We start from the raw sequence: 18,783 nt of genomic DNA, 5'->3' as shown, positions 1-18,783 counted from the left end.
AAGCTGGGGATAGAGTGGAGAAAAGGCACACGATCTTAAAAGAAACCTTTCTGAAGGCAGTCCCATATCTCGTCAGGCAAAGCTCCAAGACCAAGATTATGGTGCATTTAATTCCTAATGACTTCCAGCTCACTCAAGAAAACAAAAGTTTTCTGTTGTTCAGTGATGAAAAGGTTGATGATCAGCAATGCCAATGAAGTGGCTGGAAAAAAATTCATGCCACAGGCAAAAAATAAAGTCCTTTCCTTGGAATTTACTTATAGGATAGCCACCTACGTAGGAGCAGCAGTTCTAAGATGTGATATATCCATGGAGTCTTGCATGGAGTTCTTTTTCATGAACATACAATAAAAAAGCTCATTGTGATGGTAGCTGCAACAGGATGTTGTAAGGAATACTGCAATCTCCAAACTCATTTTTATTTACGTATATTATATATATGAATGTATGTATAATATATGAAAATAGGAAAACATTTGATAGCATTACTTTTTAGAAATACTAACTCCTTCCTTTAGTTGTAAGCATAGCCTAGATAGTCATTGTATGGTTTTGTGGACTAGTGATTATGAAAGTTAAGTTCATTTGCTTATCTTTGGAAAACACTTCGTTGATGTCTCAAAAGATGCTAGAAGCCCCTACTATTGATGTCAGTTACAAAAACACAAAATCAGATCTAATTCCTAAGACTTTCGCTTTTGTCACTAATGCCACTGGTTTCAGTCGCTATGTCCCAGTGCACCCCAGCTTCTCCCATAAGACTGTGGAGTCTAGATGTCCTTGCAGCCGGCATTTGACACCTGTAGTATCCTTGGTAGGCTTCTAAGAAGGCTTTAGAACTCTTCTGTGCCTGGTTTCTGTCCAATGATATCATTGCTACTGGACTAAATTAGGTGCATATATCTGGGCTATGTATCAAATGCCAAACCTCATTCATGCAGCAGGTAAGCATGCCCTCAAGTGAGCACTTAAACCATTGAATGCGTTTGGGATCTGTCTTGTGTCTCCAGGTGAACCCCCTGCACTGTTCCATGCCGGGCTGGGGCTCCTGCAGGCAAGCAGTGTGTCCACTGAGCATGCAACAGCTGGCCGTGGTGGCATCACTGAGGGCTTTCTTAGAAGACATTCCATCGCTGAAACTTGGTACTGCGGCAAGGTTGAGAAAAACTGGGGCTTAGTGTTAACCAGAGACTTGATTTTTTTTTTTTAAATTTATTTCTGAATTTGGCATTGTCTGCAATATTTTACCTCTTAGGGATAAAAGTCTGACCATTAAATTAAATCTGTGCAAAGAAACCCCTTAAATGGAACTGCCAACACATACTGAGTATCATCATAAAATATGTTATCCTAATTTATATACAAGACTATAACATCCTTTCAGGCACAGAATTTTCCTCCGTAGTTCTTTCAAATTCCCTTCTATACAATTTTTCTTGCTGCCAGTGTGTCTTTCTTCCCCCTTTCCATTTCTTTTCCAAAACATTTATATCAAATTGGTAGCATTGTTCTTGTGGCATTGGTCTCAGTAAATACATTCCTGGTGTCAAAAGGAACAAGATCGAGCCCTGCTGCTCCTAGCCTGTATTCTGTGCCCTGATACCGCAAGTTAATAGGTATGTCCGGCATTTCTCATACCAGTGTAGCCCCAGAAACTAGTGGTATAAAAAATATGCAAGCTTGCAAAATTTTAGATTTTGAAGATCTGCTTGAATACTCACCACATATCTCACTGTTAGAATTTTAACCTGCTTTCTGTAGGGAGTGATTACATCCTGTGCTTACATGTATCAGAAAAGTTTATTTTTACATGCATTGGTAAGATCAGGTGATAATAACTATACATAGGTTCTGCAGCTGAACCGTTAGAGAACAGTCTTATGTGCTAAGTATTCAGCTTTAAAATAATAAGTATCCCTTTGGGTTTTTTAAAATACACATAGACTTTTTCTGCTTTGTTCATTCGTTTTCTTGCTTTACTTTTAAATCCTTGTAGGATTTTCATCATATCTAGAGTATTAAATGTGGAAAGAAAGACAAGTTTCAAGCAGTGCCTTTTCACTCCTGCTTCTGTTTCTAATGCGCTAGATAGCAGTGTGCAATGTCACTGCTGCCTATATCTGCCCTTATACAGCAGCATAGTTGATGATGTCAGACTTGTCCAGCTCTGTGAGGAATTTTAATTTTAAAACAGGTGCAGGATAGTGTTTCCTCATTTTTTTTTAAGAAAGAGTTCTCTCTTTAATACAGAAATAAGTAGATCACGAGTCTGTAAATTGTTCTGTCAGGCAAGGTTCAAGTCTTATTGAAAACAGAAGTGATGAAATCTTAGAGTAGCAGAAACAGGGAGTGATGGATCTCTCATACTGTGAGAAATCAAGCAAATATTCTGGCTTTGTAGAAATCAACTGAAAGTGGGATTCACTTTCTGTTTTGTAGTGAAACCAGTTTTACCCACTGCATAAACCCATGAAGAAGAGTATTAATACCCAGATTTTATCTCCACGTCACCCATATTTTATCTCCATGTCCAAGGCAAGAATGGAGTTTATGGCAAGGAAGACTCCAAATTAATCAGAAGTAGAGCATGTGACCTGACGTGTGCATTAAAAAACCACATACATATTTGTGTGTATGGGTGACATTATTTTCTTGATTGCCTGAGCATGAGGAAGAATTGCAGTTGCACTTCGTGCTCCCTCCCTCCACTGTCGAGTGAGTTTGGTGCAGGTAAGAAATGAGGCAATAACCCTGAGTCGAGTCTTTGACACACTGTCTGCTGCTCAGTGAAATAAATGCACCTCTGCTTGACACGAAGGCATCTCAGAGTGACATTTTCCAGATCAGAGGGTTGTCCACCAGCCAGTAGCTGAGGCCGCATTTGCCATTTTTGATCTAGAAGCCTTCTGGTTACAGAAACTAGGCCACCAATGGGTCATGTATTCAGAGATGATAACTTTTAGACTCACCAGCCTGATCCCCTTACCATAAGGTTACGTGCCCTATGTCCCAAGATATCCAGCTGTTACTTTCCGTTGCAGTGGGAATACCCAGTGAAATGTGTGCTAATAATTTATTTTAAATAATTGAAATTAGGAAAATCTGAATAGAATCTTATTTCTTTATGGATAGCAATTCATGCATCAGAAAGACAGCTTCTTGAACTGACTAAACCCATTTGGGTTTTCCCCTGTTCTGTGGCTAACAAACAAGATACTGCATGTAAGGATGGCTCAGAATTAGATAGGTAATTTAATAAGGACCTAGCTGTTACAATAGTCAGTGCTGAACATTTTATTCTTTTTTTTCCATTTACCAGTCAAAACGGATTTTCAGCTGATAAATGTTGCACCGATTCTATTTCGAAGATCAGTTAATTATTTTTTAGTGTTATTGCCTGCTCTTGGTCATCTCCGATTCTTTGTTGTTGTGGTGGTTGCTAAATACAGACTGGATTCTTCAAGTTTTGATTCTGCACATAGGCGTTTGGAGAATGTAAAGTAGAACTTAACGATATATAGGTAAGATCAGTACAGGTAAATTGCTTTTTCTTTCATTTGCTGTAAGTAATGGCCTGTGTCCCAAACACGCTTGATTTTGGTTGGGCCCTAAGGATGGTAATCTTGATGGGAATCAGATCTTTAAAATAAAACCCCAAAACCTCCTTTCACAGTGACAGCTCATTTCTCTTCAAACTGATCATGCTGAGGATCTAATTCAGGATTTACTGGTATAAAAAGCTGTAAAAATTGAGTACACTCATAGATAAATGAGTTAGATTTAAATTTTAGTGTTTGCAGTTTCCCCTGCTTTCCAGATATAATTGGCCCAGTCCTATAAGCTATTGCTCATACCAGTTTTCCTGCTTAAACTTTGAGGAAACCACTCACATAAGGTCATTTTTTGGTAGGATTTAACCGCCATCTGGGTGAAATACATAAGTTATCTGAGGTGTAACATTATTTGGCAGATGTATAAACTGAGTAAATAGAGCAAAACACAGAGGGCCTGTTGAAATTACAAAAATAAGATTTCAACAGAAACAAAAAAAAGTCCTTATCTAAAATACTGCTTTGAATGCATGCATGCTAATTGTCTGCCAGCGTTGTCATCTTGGAAACAAATTACAGTAACAAATTTAGAGTAAATAAATGGATCGTCTGTGTAGCACATTAAAACTCTGATCCTGCAAACACTTTCAGATCTGTTTAAAATAAAGCCTGAATGCAGTTTTAGATGGATTAAAGAATACAAGTAGTATCCTTCAGGAAAGCGGGACTGCAAACATGCTAAAACCATGCTTGAGCATGGACAGTCCAGAAGCTCAAATTAAGTCTTCCCTAAACAGACATTATTTTAAAGTTTTTACCAATGCGGAAGCACGTTTATATATCAAAAGTACTGATATGCAGAACAGATTTGGCTTTCTTCTGTTTCTTATTTTATTGGAGCATTGTTCACTACTACATGAGCTATTTTTGTGAACTTGTCCTTCCATGATGTTTTCAATTGTGCAGCCACAGTGTCCCTCAACATAGCTAACAGCTTTGCAGTTTTAGTCCAGACTTCTGTTTGGTCACTGTTTTTCATTTAAGCTTGAAATGTGTAAGGAAACCTCTCATGTAATGGGAAAACTTGCCATAAAAATTAGTATAAACATTTCTTGGGTACCTCTTTTCACATTTAATAAAAATGCAATTTTCAGTTATAATTTGAAATGGTCACTTTCAAGCCACTATTTAATGTCGCTGTGCAAAAGAAATTGAGAAACAAATTACCTTTTTTAAATTCAGCATTGTAAATATTTGCTGAAATACATGGTTTTGGGGAAATCAGATCAAAACAAGATTTATTGCCCAGTTCCTCTGGATAATAAAGCTGGACTTTCTGTTGAAAGCTCCTTCCAAATCCCCAAAAGTGGATTGCCTAACATCTGATATGATGACTTTGTAAAAGTCTAATTCACAAATAGCCATTTTGTTTGTCTGTTCCGTGTTTTCACTGTATCTCACGGATGATTCAGGGTGCCCCTTAGCTGTGCAGGGTTCTGTAGTTGTATCTCTCAGAAGAGTAAACAAGTGGTCAAGCAGGCTTGTTCACAGGGCCTGGTAATTAGGACTGGATAGTATGTCCACCAGATGTGCACAGCTGTGCACTTCAAAACAAGGTATTCGTACGCTACCTCGCTGTTCTCTTGAGAATTTTGCTAAGGGAAAATTCTGGCAGTTTAGCACCAGTTTTCATAGAGAATCAGCACAAAAAAATGGGGATTTTAAAAGGTGGTGCATTTTCTCAGTACCCTGGGTGTACTAGGAAATAGACCATACAATTTAGAAGTTTGGTCTGTTACGGAGATATATACAGTTCCTCAGATTAGGAAGGAACTATAACAATAACCATGGCCAAACCTGTGTTTGTCTCTATACAGTGAATCATCAATAATTGCTTTTGATACAAAGATTTATTGCTATGGAACAAATGCTCCAATCCTTGAGGAGCCAAATTATCAACTGGATGAACTGGATATTTGTAGTCTATTTCTGTCATTTAACCTTCTTGTTTTCTTCTCTCTCGTTTGGATTTTCCCATTCAATATGCCATGCCAGATCTTTGTACAACAATATGATCAATTTGTCCATTAAACATACAGAAAGTTGTTCACATCTATAACTAAAGCCCTACTATAGAGAGTTTATTTCATTAGAGGCATTGAGCTTAACAACAAATAAGGAGCGGCACTGCAATATCCTGAGAAAATTAGCATCTCGCAGAATCACACATTAGGCAAGATGATTTCTAACAATGACATAAAATGGCTTTAAACAAAAACTGATATTTGCTGTGCACTTTGGAGGAAAAATAAAATCCAAAACATGTTTCATTTGAGTAGAAATTTACTAAAGCTGTAACTTGTAGGAGAGTTTGATGACAAGCTTACTAACAGTCAAACCGGTTGCTAGTATTCCTTAGCTGCTCTCTTTTTTTAATGAGGAGGTGCATCCTCCAGAGTCTGTAAACCCCAGCAGAGGGGTCGGGTGTCTGGGCAAGCTGTGGGTCTGGGACTGTGATATACACAGGCCACACCTTTTGTTACAGAGGAGCAGAGTTCCCAGTGCCCTTCCAGCAGATGTCAAAGCCCGTCTCCAACAGGAGCACCAAATGTGCCCAACAGCTTAGCAGAAAAGAAAAGCAGTGTTTGCTAAAGCGTCCTCTATAACATAAAGTTCTAAAGTAGGTATAAGCAGTTCCCCATTTGTTTATTTGATTTATATGTACATTAATGGTTGAGGACGAGAATGCAAGTTGCAAAACTAGGGCTGAAATACGGAAGAGTGGCATGAGTGAAGTGGAAGCTGGAGTTTTCTGTCATTTGAGAATCAAGTATTTTTTGTTTTTTTCAGGCCAAAAAGCATCCATACAATAAACTTTTTTAGCCTTGTAGTGGCTATTTGAGAAGTGTGAATCAAAATGCTGTATATGCTTAGAGACCAATTTTGAAGGCTTTTTTTTGTGGCAAGTATCCCCCTGCAAAAATGTTGCAGTGCTTCTGTTTTGTGCATGTTTGCCTAAAACCTCAAAAACAAATGACTTTTTTTTTATGGATTGCTGTACATGTGTCTGGCAAACACTTGTTTCTGGTGGGGAGAGGAGGAAGATTTGATAGCTGGTGGGTTAGTATATTTATGTGAATTACTTAAAGCATTGATAAACTATCGTCAACTTTGTTCACATTGCACAAGATACCCTGTGTAGTCTACTGCTGGCATGATAACCTCAGTGATCCATGCATATTCTGTAAATTCCTGTAGGTTTTGTGTAAGAAACCTTGTCACCATTGCTTACTACTGTAGATTCTTGTTTTGGAGCAAGAGGTGGCTTTTGATTGTACAGCCATGTGTATTATATACTGCAACAGTACTTGTTCTGTCATCAAAACTTGCTGTTCACATATAGTTAAAGCTTTGTTAAGCACGCTTAGTGGTTTCAGAATTTATTTCAAGCGGCAGATATATAAGCCATTTACAGGAATATTAAATCAAATATAATGTAAGAGAGTTCAACATGGTTCATATCTGGGTTTGAGAGCTTGGGGTTGGATTTTCATAGACAACAGGCAGCTGCAGGTTAGCACATTTCATGGCTTTGTGCCAGGTATGTAGTATATGCTTTCCAGCTGTAGGTGCCTGCAAGCCTGAGAGATCAGAGACTGCGCAGAAACAAGAGGGAAACTCTCTCCTATTGCTGTCCACCAGCCAAGACACCTATGGGACCTCAGCAGACTCTTCTGGCAAGACCCACCAGCCTGCAGGCTTCCTTGCACCATGTGAGCAAAGACATACTAGCTTTTCCTCTGGTGTCTTTTTTTCCCCAAAAACCTTCTGCATTGGTGCCAGGACAGAACCCCATCTCTAAAGAGTTTACAGGAGTGTAAGGAACCACTGCCTCTGTGTTGTGTCCTCACCTCCAGCTACCACAGGCTATACGTGAGGCCATGTTTTAAGGAGAATTTAGTTCTTTGTCTGTTAATCAAGGTAGAAAAATAATCTAAATTCTTGGACTCTGACTCTTGGACTTCCTTATTACTATTTTATGATACACAACAAAGACCTTAAAATACGTGTGTTTTCTTTGCTGATTTCTGACATCAGAAATTCAAGTCCTGTCTAGACTGCAAGACAATGATGGGAAAACTGAAAAAGCTGGGAAAGTTGAGGGGGATTCTTACTTGGATTATTTTTACATTTCTGTTGTATTTGTTTTTATTGATAGTTTAAATGACTAGAGTAATCTTTTGAAAAGGCAGTCTTTGTTAGTGACTTTGCACCTTCACCCTTCCACATAAGACTTCGAGTACTAATAAATGTTCCTCACACTTCCTAGCCAATCTGTAGATAAATTCCTTATATTTCTAAGGTCAAAAAAAATTTCTACAGATTTCTTCAGCCCTTTACAGATTAAAACGGGGCCATCCCATTCCCACGATGCTGAGTATTTGCAGGGCACCTTTAAACAATTAGGCAGTTGGTTTTTAGACAAAGAATGACTTTGATAACTTACATTAATGTTCAAACTTCAGTCTCTGGAAGCAAATAAAACCTCAGTAACTTCCCAAACTAGCGAGAATTAGTTTGTCAAGAGAAATATCAATGTAGAAAATGCATGCAAAATTTGATAGTGCCTCTGACCTTAAGCATTAGTATTGATAACATTGAGGGTCTCACAGATTTTGCATATTTCAGAACAGCTGTCTTTCTGCTCAGTGTGTGCTCCATCTTCATTATCAACAGCTACCGCAAAGAAACAATCCATGCTGTACCAGAAGAGTTCAAAAGTGTAGTGACAGAAAATTCCTACAGCATTATAAATACATGGGCATGTGTGTGTGTTGTGTTAGGATGAGTAACCATGCCAACCGCAAACTTCTCAGCACCTTGTGCGTAACTTCTAAAAGCAGCCCTGAGATCATTCTAGAAAGGCAGTAGTCTGTGTAGCTGAGAGATCCAAAATGCTGCCTGACAGCGATGTCTTTCTGAATGGTTTAGGGTCTTGATTTGGGGGACCATAACTATCCCAGCTGCATCCCTTGGAAGGAGTTTTACCACAGATACATCTTTATTTGAAGCCGTTAGACTGTGTCAGAAAACAGGCCTGTCCCTGAAGGGTTGCCTTCTTTCAAAATGCTTTTGGAAGTACACAGCTGTTTTCCGCAGCCGCAAAAGTGCTGAGGGTTCACCAGTGTTGGTTGTTCTGTACCAAAACACAACCATCTACGTGTTTTTGTATTGAGAGGGCATCCCCTTTGAGGGTGCTGCTGACAGCCAGTGTAGCACAGCTCCAGGAATCCAGTGCTCAAAGAAGCCGCCTTTTCTAAGGACTAAACAAGGGAAATAAGGTCGTAAAATCCAGCCTCACTATTTTATCTTCTAAAAGTCTTTTGCAACACTGTGGAGCTAGAAATACATGGATTGCATGGGTTACTAACCTCAAAGCAAGTCTGAGTTGGAGTCTCAGACAAGGCTGTTGCAGACTATGTTTTGTGATGGTAATACTGTACCACCACATCAGACTTGTTTCCACTCAACACTATGGCCTGATTCATCCTGCACTAACTTTAGCTGCCTAAAAACTACCAGCCTAGGTCTCTTCCGAAAGTTGGAAGAGGGGCAGAAGAGGAGGTCTCTCTTTAAGATTGTATTATCGGATCGATTGCTTTCTCCACTGATGATTCCTGTGTGCTTTTAAGGGTCTTCAGTTAGGTGGGGTGGATCCAAGGGTTTATATTTAGCTTCACATCCCTGTACGCAAAACTGCATTTTTTTTGAGTCTCATATGGGCAAGAATAATGCAGCTCATAAGAACCTGAATCTAAGTGGCTTCCAGATGAATTTCTGAATCCTTCAACATCAAACATGAGATTTCTGCCCCATGATTGCCATTTTCTTCACCTTCCTGTTTTATAAGCAGGTGTGACTTGGGCTAAGTTGTTTGAACATTTCTAGAAGGTTCACACCTGCCTAGAAAACCTCACCTTTATTTGTTATGTGGGCTCTGTCACTCTGCCTGCTCCGAGTCATTCCTTGAAAGCAACACCTGAAGGAACCATTGCATAGATCAATAGCACATGCTAGTTTTAAATGCAGCTGTGAGATTCTCAGAAATTAATGTTGATGGGGATGATTACTGTTTGAGGGATGGCTAAAGATTGCTTTGCTGAGAGCTTTAGGCTTAAATCTAGGAGCTCCTCATTTAGGATTGTGAGAATACAGGCAGCAAAGGCAGCTTATGAGGGGGTTGTAAACTTCTGGTAAATGATTTTGCGTGCTGATTCGGAAGTGGTGAAAGTATCCAGTTCCAGATAGACCAGATATTTGCAGACAGCATTAGTGTTGATTAGCAAAGCCCATTTTTACCAGATTCCACCTCAGGCTTGCACCATACACCTAGGTTATTTTAGTTCAATGTGATATTATTCTTCATTATCTTCCAGTACAAAATCATAACAGCAGTTTTATCAGTTCTTTTTGTGAGATGAGTAACGGCTGAAGTTTAAAAATGTAATTGTTGTATCTTGCACATTTTCACCTTCATGAAGTGTCTGCCTGAAACAGCAGCTGCTTCCAAAGTTGTCATACAACTTCATCACTCAACAGTGCATGGAAATTTTTTTTGTGTGTTTAAGAGGAGTGGTATCGATATATTTGCTTTATTTTCCAAATTGTGGGTCATTTAGTGTTGAAAGTTATATGCATCTTGTGTAGCTATGAACAGAAAAATGGAGAATTTTTTTTTTTACAATGTGCTAGTACAATCCCTGCTGCTGTTCAGTATTTTCAGTGCCAAACTTAACCAAAATTTTGTCTTCACAAATCATCTTAGCCCCATCTCAGACTGAAAGTGGGTATGAATTTCCAGTTGCTGTTTCTGGGTTCTTAGTGAGTTCTGGGCCAAAGGTAAAGCAATTGCAGTGGGAAAGATTCCTGTGGCAGCCACTTACTGACAACTTCTTAGATGCATAAAGCGTCTGTCTGTCATCTGACACTCTTCCAGTTTTCCCAGTGGATCACCATGTTCTTGAATATCTTGATGGGTATTGTCAGCCAGCAGGGAAAAGGTGGACAAGCTCACCACCCAGGAAGGGTAGAAATGTAGCAAGTAAAGGTCTGTCTACTCCAGCAATCATTTATTTTTAGTGCTTATCTTTCAGTTAACATTTGTATCGTCAGTTATTATTTTACCATTCAGTATCTTGAGGTGATACGAGCAAAAGTATTTGAATATATATAATTTACAAGAAATATAGGCTTGTATTGTGCCTTTGTAATTCTCTTCAGCTTCAGTATCTATAAGCTACAAGCAGACAAAACTTCCCTCTTTTGGGGTGTTCTTTACTACATAGCAGTTGATGGCTTCATTAATACTGGCTATTTGAGTCTTCTGGGGCTAACATTTATGTTTTCCTGTGTGAAAATGCCATAGTATTCTCACCAGGCATAAGCACAAGGTCATACCACTGCAGTGCATGCTGTCTCGTAGCTTCCCTCTGTACCTGCTTGCATGTTGGAAATTTAGAAATGCTGCTGTATAAATGGCTACATTGTTTACCCAATACAGGTGGTTTTCTGCATCCCTGTTTTGATCGAAACTCCTGTTAACTTGAAAGTTAACGATGGATTGAAAGAGGGTTTTGGAGGCTTGAAGGATGCAGGGAACAACTCTTCAGTAGTTTACAGGCTGCTGTAAATTAATGTCTTCTCAGCAAAGAAATGTAGCATTTTAGCAGTAACTTCCTAGTGAAAACACTGAGCGTGCTTATCACTTAAGATTTTAAGGAAAACAGTGTCCGACTGTGTAATTGTATCTCATCTAATTGTGACTCTTAACCAGTAATATTCAGTGAGGTGTGAACCTCTGTTTTATCTACATGTTTGATCATGATACACCGACCGAGGCAGAACTGAAAGGTGAACAGCCATGTTTTAGTATCACAGCTACACAAGCAGTTATGATTTTCAGGAGGTTCTGTTTTGATTTTGTTTCTTTCTCTCTAATACATTTTCACTGCGGAAATATTTTTCTATATAGTTACCTGAAGCTTTCTTTCACCAACCAAAATAGTCTGTAGCCTTCTGCACTGTGAAAGGCAAGCCCTGTGGAGAAATATGGGCTTTGTGCTTGCCCAGCAAATTAGCAGAAATTTCATCCAAGCCATAAAAGCCTCTTATGTTATTCTGTGTTTATGTAATTAAAGAAATTGGGGATAGGATCTTCAAGAGTAACGGGGTCTCTTTCTCCTCCGTTTTACTCTCTTTCTGTACTTCATAGAGATTTAGGAGTTCTTTTTTTTTTTTTTTTTTTTTTTTCAAGCTCAGCTGTGTCTCTTTAAGCAGTGCAGTCTAAGCACCATGTGAGATTCAGCTTATGGGGATAGCATTGGAGCTATGAAAGATTTACTTTCGGTAGCAAAGAGTAACACGTGTCCCTGTGGACATGAACACTTGCAAACAAGTCTGATACCGAGAATAAAAAAAAAAAAAAACTGAGATGGTACCAGTACATCAGAGTCTGTACTACCGTGGGTTTTTAAGCTTTTGTCATTTATATTTTATTTTGCGGGAGAGGAGTTGGGGAATCTCGGATCACTTGGGGAATTTTAGAAGTATATCACTCAACAATCATTTTATAAAGTCTAGCTTCAAAATGCACTATGATTTATTACAAAAATATATTTTCTTCTGTTTGCCGACATGGTTGTTCCATTTTGTGATAAGTTAAACTAAGCAGTTAATTTGTTGCACTGCCTAGCTGCATGAATTCATCCAGTGTACATATGTACCTGTGCAGCATTACTTTGGGTTTTGTATTTGAATTTGCAGTATTGATTATTATTTTTGTATTTTACTTTGCTTCTGTTATTGGAATTGTAGTAAACATAATTTATACATATGATTTTACAACTGTTTTGCAACTGAAAAGTCTTCTTTAAATTGTAAAGTTTTATTGATGGATACTCATTAAAATGGTATAAGAATTATATTAACAATTGTTTTGTGTTTTGATGCTCTCTGTACATAAATATATGTCTATTTATCTGTTTAATGGTGCTTGTGTCTTGCAATTTTGGATACATTTTAGAATAAAGTTTCATTTTACAAGAAGTACTTGTATTTTGAAAAGCTGTGTCAAAACCCCCACTTTTTTCATTAATAACTAGCATTATGAAAGAAACATACAAATCTCTAAAACATTTATAACTTCATGCAGTAATACATTTGTCTCAAGAGAAATATACAGACTACAAAGGTGCACCGCTACTTATTGTAGTTGATTTTCTGCAGTAACTGACATCTGCATTTAAAATATTACCAGAAAGATCCAGTTTTGAGGCATGTCCTGCAGCTTCTAGATATAGAAGGAATTCTGGTAAAAACCCAAGAACCAATTCTAGATTACAGGTTTCTGTCAAATTTTCGTTCTGAATTGGACCTTCTTTGCTACCCCCTTGTTCTGTACCGTATCTCTGAATAAGTTCTAACGTGGAACAGCCACGTTATCCACTGCGCAGGCTGCTGGCTGCCCTGTGTGGCGAATGATTGAGTGGTACTTCTTGCTCACTCTAGTTTACAGGAAATTCATTCACATCTAATATCTGAGGTCATCTTTTATTAACAAAGTGCCTTAACTCTTCTGGCACAATTCCTCTGCAGGCATCATGCTGTGTCTTGTTCTTCACAACACTTGTGAGATAGACTATTGTGCTGCACAAAGCTTTTGAAGTTACGTTGCTTCAATTGCAAACACATATTATTATGAGATGATATCCTAACATCCATTCTGGCGGGTTTTTTTCTGTAAATGCGTTTATACAGTACTGTACCTGTTGCTGTTGCTTCACTGTTTCAGTTCAGCACCAGAAGACTCAAGCCATTAAGTGCAGATCATTTCTTGACAAAAATATTGTTGGGGTTTTTTTAACTTAGTAACCAAGAGCCCTGAAAGGAAGTCAATTTTTTGGTCAGTCGACTGAACTATTTAAATTGAGCTTAGTCTAATTCACCACCAGTTCTCATTTCCAAAGAACAATGTCACTAAAGTTGGTGGCCAAGTGATGCGTGGGTTTGGAGGTAGGGCATCCTCCGTCTGCTTTGATCATTTGTTCATCTTGACACTGTGGGCATCAATAAAAAGAAATCTGATCATTCACAAAGATGCTTCCTAGAGACTGCCTTCAGGCAGGTAGCATTGGTCCAGCCACCTTCATGTGGTGGTGATGCCAGAGGTGCTACTGTAGGCTACTGTGACACAAAAGGTACTTTTCAACTCGGAAACCATTGAAAAGAGTACATCTCTTCTGTGAACTTGGGCCAGCAACTTAACTTCACTAATTTTTCTGCTGGGAAGAGAGAACTATACTGACCTTGCAGGTGTTTGCTGAGGACAAATAAACTGAAGACTCTAAAACACCCAGTTACTCCAACGGAGACTGCGGAAGAAGCTAAAGGAGTGTAAGGGACTGCAGAGAAAGGAATCACTGAATCCAGCTGGAAGGCAGGCATTAGAGTCTGTTACCTCAGCAGACAGGGTCAAGGAAGAGAGGCTGGAGAGCAGGAAACACACAGCTTACAAAAACAAGTGCTTGTAGGGCATTTCAGGCTGTGAATTCCCTCGCCACACTTTCCAGCTGTTCGCCAAGCGTCCACAGCAGTGGAAGCAATATGCATTGCTTCTTTGGATACTGGGTGGCCGTTCGTGTTCTGGACTCCTGCTTCCAAAGGACAGAATTTGAATTACATCCTTCCCTTAAAAATGAAGACGTATGTACCGCTTATAGGTGTGTTTTTCAAATACCAGTGACCTCTCCTGTTTCTCTAAAAATCCTCCATAAAGCTTAAGAGAGGTCTGCTGACCAGTTGCCCCAAGCATGTACTGCTCCACATGCTTCAGAATGAAGTTTTAGATTTGAGCAGATTTAGGTTTTCCTTTACCTCTCTGTGTTACTAAGTTTTGTAAGTCCGCACAGCAGACGCGGGATATTATGAGCCAAACACCTGATCACTACGACCACGTTAAATCAAGGTAACAGCTCCCTGTGCTCTTTCCCTACAAAAGAACGACAAACAAGTATTATATTAGAGAAAACCTGGTCAGTGCAGATGACAAGATAAACCTGAAAAGAAATTTATAAATGACTGGCCTAGGCAGGCAAAACACCTTTATTTTTTAAAAATAGAAAAATTTTTTTTTATATATTTAAAGATCCTTCCTTCTGAGATCCAGGATCCAAGGTGTCAGAAACTGATAGTTGAGTTTTTGTCGTCTGGATTGAGCAGATGAGGAAGGAGAAAATGCCAGCTGCATCCTACTTACAAACCCTGTTCATGTTGCAGGAGTGAACGATGCCACACCAGGTCCCTAGAGAGTTTTTTATTTCCTTCAGAGATGCCAGTCAAAGAAACAAAATAAAATCAGTACAAACTTATTTTCTGAAGCCACAGAATAGAAATAGAGAAAAGCACAGCATGCTAATTTTCAGAGCCAGTGTCCTCTGGAATGTAACCAGTGTGATGGGCACAGCCATCCTGTTGCTTGCTAAAAGTGTATGTGACAAAGAAACAGAGATCTTGCTATAGTAACAGACCGTGTGGGAATAAAATACCTACTGCACTAAGAAACTATTTTGGTATGGCAGGTTGGTTAAAATTCAAATTTTCCCTGCTGTTATGGCCTAAAGCTGTATCTTTAACAATATTTAAATGAACAAGCATTCATGGTATAAATTAATTTCTGTTTGTTTTTAATAAACATAGGAAGTCTGTCATTGGAGTAGTAGCTAAATGATAAAGAGGAAGGGCTGTAAGGGAAGGCTACGAAAACAGTCTTGCTGCCCTGTGGAACACCATGCTTTTACAATAGTAGTAAAATAACTGGGCTGGGGTAAAATAGCACAGAGACAAATAAAAGCTCTGCAGTATTTTCATAAAGACCATTTACAGGTTACACAATCTGCTATGTTGAAGTGACACAGCTGCTCCACCACAGCCCTGCCTCAGCCGCTGATGAGCCCAGCCTGTCGGTATATCGGTGTGTGTCTTCTTCCCCTGGCTCAGCCTGCAGTAGTAATTATGCTGGATCCATGGCCACAGCAGAATGTCGACCTTCCTGACCGATTCACAGGCGATCGCTTTACTCTTCCTCAGCACTGCTTGTATTTTCACAGCTTGCAAGGACAGTGATATTCTGGAGCACTTTACTGGATATGTAAGGAGGAGAAGGGAAGGGAAGAAGCCCACTGTGAGGTCCCCAGTTCTTAAGTCTTGTGTGAGGACATCACTGGGGCCATGGATGCTGAAGTCAGTGTCAAAACATCTGCACTGGCAGACAATGCAGTTCCCTGGGCATCTGCACCTCTCTACCAAGCTCACTAGCTTCTGGGGATGGGGATGGGGCTTCCATGCTCTTATTTGCTGGGCTGTCATGGTGGTGACAACATGAGCAAGTAAGACTTAGAATCACAGAATCATTAAGTTTGGAAAAAGACTTCTAAGATCAGTAAGTTCACCTGTCAGCCCACCACTGTGCCTACAAAACCATATCACAAAGTACCACGTCTAAACACTTTTTGAACACCTTCAGTGATGGAGACTCCACCACTGCCCTCAGCAGCTTTCACCACCCTTTTGGTAAAGAAATTTTTTCTAATATCCAATTTAAACCACCCTGGCACAACTTGAGGACACTTCTTCTTGTCCTATCCCTTGTTACTTGGGAGAAGAGACCAACACCCACCTCACCACAACCTCCTTTCAGGTGGTTGCAGAGGGTAATAAGGTTTTCTCTTCTCCAGGCTAAACAACTCCAGTTCCCTCAGCTGCTCCCCTAACATTTGTGTTACAGACCCTTTCTCACCATGCTACACTTCTCTGGATGCACTCCAGAAACTCAATGTCTTTTCTGTAGTGAGGGGCCCAAAACTGAATTCAGGATTTGAGGTGCTGCCTTACCATTGCCAAGTAGAGGGGAGTGATCCCTCCTGCCCTGGTCCTGCTGGCCACACTACAGCTGATCCAAGCCAAGATGCCATTGGCCTTCTTGGCCACCTAGGCACACTGTTGGTTCATGATCAGCTGCTATTGACAACACCCCCAGGTCATTCTCTGCCAAGCAAGGCAGCTTTCCAACCTCTCCTCCCCAAGCCTGGAGCTGCACGGGGTTGATGAGTCCCAGGTGGAGAACCCAGCACTGAGCCATAGAATCATAGAATCATAGGATGGTTTGGGTTGGAAGGGACCTTAAAGATCATCCAGTTGCAACCCCCCTGCCATGGGCAGGGACATTTCCCACTAGATCAGGCTGCCCAAGGCCCCATCTAACCTGGCCTTGAACACCTCCAGGGTTGGGGCAGCCACAGTTTCCCTGGGCAACCTTTTCCAGTGCCTCACTTCCCTCATAGTGAAGAAATTTCTCCTTATGTCTAGTCTAAATCTGCCCCTCTCCAGTTTATCCCCATTGCCCCTCACCCTATCACTACAAGCCTTTGTGAACAGTCACTCCCCAGCCCTCTTGTAGTCCCTTCAGGTACTGGAAGGTCACTATAAGGTCTTCTTAGAACCTTATCTTCTCCAGGCTGAACAAGCCCAACTTAGCCTGTCCTCAACCTCGTTGAACCTCATCCTGTTGGTCTCAGCCCATCCACTCATCCATCCATCCTGCCCAGTGCCCTCTGCAGAGACTTCAAGCAGATCAATGCTTGTGCTCAATGTGGTGTCATCTGAAAATTCACTGAGGGAGCACTCCATCTCCTAGTCCAGATCATTTATAAAGATGATAATAATAATAATAATGATAGTAGTAGTAATAATCATCATCATCATCATCATCATCATCATCAAAGCCCAAACTGACAAACTTCTAAAAGTTTGTGGAATCATAGACTCATAGAAACACAGGCTGGAAAAGACCTCCAGGATCATCATGTCCAACGATTCCTATCTGCCACTAAACCATGTCCCTGAGCACCTCTTCTAACCATCTTTTAAACACCTCCAGGGAAGGTGACTCAACCACCTCCCTGGGTAGCCTCTGCCAGTGCCCAATGACCCTTTCCATGAAAAATTTTTTCCTAATGTCCAGCCTAAACCTCCCCTGGTGGAGCTTGAGGCCATTCCATCTCGTCCTGTCCCCTGTCACTTGGGAGAAGAGGCCAGCACCCTCCTCTCTACAACCTCCTTTCAGGCAGTTACAGAGAGCAATGGGGTCTCCCCTCAGCCTCCTCTTCTCCAGGCTAAACAACCCCAGCTCTCTCAGCCATTCCTCATAAGACCTGCTCTCCAGCCCCCTCACCAGCTTTGTTGCTTTTCTCTGGACTCACTCCAGAGCCTCAACATCCTTCTTGTGGTGAAGGGCCCAGAACTGAACACAGGATTCGAGGAGCGGTCTCACCAGTGCCGAGTACAGAGGGAGAATAACCTCCCTGGACCTGCTGGTCACACCGTTTCTGATACAAGCCAAGATGCCATTGGCCTTCTTGGCCACCTGGGCACACTGCTGGCTCACGTTCAGTCGCTGTCAACCAACACACCCAGGTCCTTCTCCTCCAGGCAGCTTTCTAGACAGACTTCTCCTAGTCTGTAGCTGCACAGGGTTGTTGTGCCCCAAGTGCAGGACCCGGCATTTGGCCTTGTTAAACCTCATGCCATTGGTCTCAGCCCAGCGGCCCAGCCTGTTCTGATCCTTTTGCCAAGCCCCTTGCCCTCCAGCAGATCCCCTCCTCTCCACTGCAGAGCCCCGTCCCAGTGGCCGCTGGGGGTGATGGATCACAGCTCACTCTGCTTGTGGGAAATTATGGGACATCCCATAATTTCCGGTGTCAGGACGTTCCACTGTTTGTTTCCCAGTGTTGGGACATCCTAGTGTTTGCTTGCCGGTGTTTACTGGTTATGGGACATGCCAGTGTTTGCCGGTGCTGGGACATGCCGGTGTTTACTGGTGATGGGCGAGAAGGAGATGGAATTTTGCCCTTGTGGAGCTGGGAGAGGAGGGGTCCCAAGGGAAGGTTTGAGCCAGCGAGGGGGAGTGTGTGAGATTTGTGGGTTCAGATAAGGAACAGGCATCCAGAGAGTGAAAAATCTCAAGGGGCTGGGAGAGGAGTGTGAGGTCTCAGGGAAGAGCAGAGAGGTGATAGAGTGGTTAGTGTGAGGAGAGTTTAAAAAAGAAAGCAGCCGAAGCGGAAAAGGGGAGGGAGAAAGAAGCAGTTTAGAAAGAGAAGTACAAGTATAAGAATATTGG

The sequence above is a fragment of the Phaenicophaeus curvirostris genome, chromosome Z, assembly GCF_032191515.1.
Source record: "Phaenicophaeus curvirostris isolate KB17595 chromosome Z, BPBGC_Pcur_1.0, whole genome shotgun sequence".
Lineage (NCBI taxonomy): Eukaryota > Metazoa > Chordata > Aves > Cuculiformes > Cuculidae > Phaenicophaeus > Phaenicophaeus curvirostris.
The sequence above is the reverse complement of the archived record's forward strand: the minus strand, read 5'-3'. Positions refer to the sequence as shown.